The sequence below is a fragment of the Sinocyclocheilus rhinocerous genome, unplaced genomic scaffold (genome assembly GCF_001515625.1).
Source record: "Sinocyclocheilus rhinocerous isolate Xijiao unplaced genomic scaffold, SAMN03320098_v1.1 scaffold2985, whole genome shotgun sequence".
Lineage (NCBI taxonomy): Eukaryota > Metazoa > Chordata > Actinopteri > Cypriniformes > Cyprinidae > Sinocyclocheilus > Sinocyclocheilus rhinocerous.
The window spans coordinates 99,977-102,391 of record NW_015661690.1 but is presented as its reverse complement, the minus strand read 5'-3'; positions in this window follow the sequence as shown (position 1 = coordinate 102,391).

The following is a 2,415-nucleotide window of genomic DNA, read 5'->3' as shown; positions in this document are numbered from 1 at the left end:
CTAATTTGGTGCATTTCTTATTATTATCAATGTTGAAAATAGATGTGTTGCTTAATATTTTTATGGAAACGTGACACATTTTGTTTTCCATGATTCTCTGATATATAGAAAGTTTTAAAAAAATAACACATTTTGAAATAGAAATGCTTCTATTTATAAATATAGGCCTATTCACCGTCACTTTTAATCAATTTAATGCATCCATGGTGAACAGAAGTATTCATTTCTTTCAAAAAAACACAAACCTTTAAAACCTAGTGTATACATTAGGAAAATAAGTCATTCTTATGCACCACATGACATTGTTATTAAATTTAAACATCTGATGAAAACTGTATGAAAGTTTTTTTAAACCATGAAAAATAAAATCGAAGTTGTAAATAAAACAAAGATTACTGGAGTACATCTTATAAGAAAATACTATTTCATTTTCCTATACTAAATTTCCCATCTAATTCAATATGATTATGTATAGTACAAATATATTTCCACATGCAATTTAAATCAATGTTTTTTTTTTGTTTTTTTTATCATATATGCTCTTATTTGCCATCAGCTCAAGGAGACCCATGAAATACTGCTTTTCAATATCTGCACTAATCACAATGTTGTCTGTTAATCCTGCTTCCTCTTTAACCTCTAAAAGGAGAGGAAATTAGCTCGGCAGTCACAGGAAGTAAGGCTCCGGCGGTGCAGATGGACTGAGTGTGAGAGGAGGCTGACTGGGCCGCAGCGGGGCTGGAGTGCTGGGATGCCCGCTGTGCTCTGGAGGAAATTCTCAGGGCAATCGATGCTAGGGATTAAGGCTGGGTTTTGGGCTCAAAGGCCTGGATCTCGGCATTATCCTCTAGGGGAACGTTGGGAGTGCAAGTGGAGAGGCGAGGAGCTAACCTGGAACTGTCAAGTGCGCATGAAGGGCTTCTGAAAGCCAGGCAGGAAGATTCGCAGGAGCCACTTCAATGCGCGGAGCCGCTCGCGCGTGCTCACCATGCCATGGTAACCTTATTCAATATTCTATGGAAGACGGAGCTACTCAAAGTTTGAACTTGGGGGGAAAAAAGCAGCCTGTGAAAAGACTGGATGTGCTTAACTCACTTCTCGCTACTTGCTATAGAATCATGCCAGGCATCCATATTGATTCTGAATGGTCAATGCAATCATCTTCACTCGGCGCTCCCCGGGGTGAAACCGAACTCGACGCTTGAATTCACGACTCATTACAAAATCAGAGTGAAAAAAACACACGCGCACAAGAAGACCATGGGGAAATTACAGGAGAGCTATGGTGAATCTCAGAATTAAACAGCATAATTAATCATAGCAGAAAAAAGACAGAGAGAGAAGGGGAAAAAACAACCACATTGCTAATAAACTTAATAATAATTGCATTTCTTTTCCCCATCAGAAAACGCAATCAGTTCAACCATGAACTGACTAACTAATCTGCATCAGCCGTCTTCAGTGCCAAAACCAGTGACCTGAACACATCTGCACTAAATCTAAATCACTAAAGTTGATTTCATCTGGCATACCAAGAGGAAAAAAATATAGTTTTGATTCAAATTACTAATAAAAGAGAAAATAAAGAAAGTTATTATTCTTATATAGGTCTTATTTTCACCTAATCAGAATCAAAATTATAAACTGATACTATTTACAGTGGACACACTCAAATGTTTGGAGGTGGAATTGTTTTTTTTTTTAAAGAAATTAATGCTATAAAAAGCATATATGTAAAAATGACAGTAAAGACATCTACAATGTTAAAAAATAAATACTGTTCATACTGCTTCAATTCATCAAAGCACCCTAAAAAAGTAGCACAGTATCCACAAAAATATTAAACAGCACAACCGTTTTCAACAAATGTTTCTTGAGCAGCAAATCAGCATATTAAAATGAATTCTGAAGAATCATGAGACACTGAAGACTGGAGTAATGGCTGCTGAAAATTCACAGAAATAAATTACATTTTAAAATATATGAAAACAGAAAACGTTATTTAAAATTGTATTAATATTTCAGAGCATTACTCTTTTCACTGTACTTTTGATAAATGCAGCATTGGTGAACATAAAAGACTTTTTTTCCAAAAACAATTCATTAAATTTTACCGACCCCAAACTTTTGAATGCTACTGTTTTTGCATTACATGACAAAATATAAAACCAAGAGTCATCTGAAAACTGTTCAAAAACTTTGCTCAAGGTTAATGTAACTTCTGTACGTTTGACAACCACAAGGGCTACATGTTGTTTTATGATTTAAAGGGGTCATATGATGCTATTTTAAAGATCATTATTTTGTGTATTTGGTGTAACAGAATATGTTGACATGCTTTAATGTTCAAAAAACACATTATTTTTCAAATACTGTACATTATTGTAGGTCCTCTATGCCCCGCCTCTCTCAAAC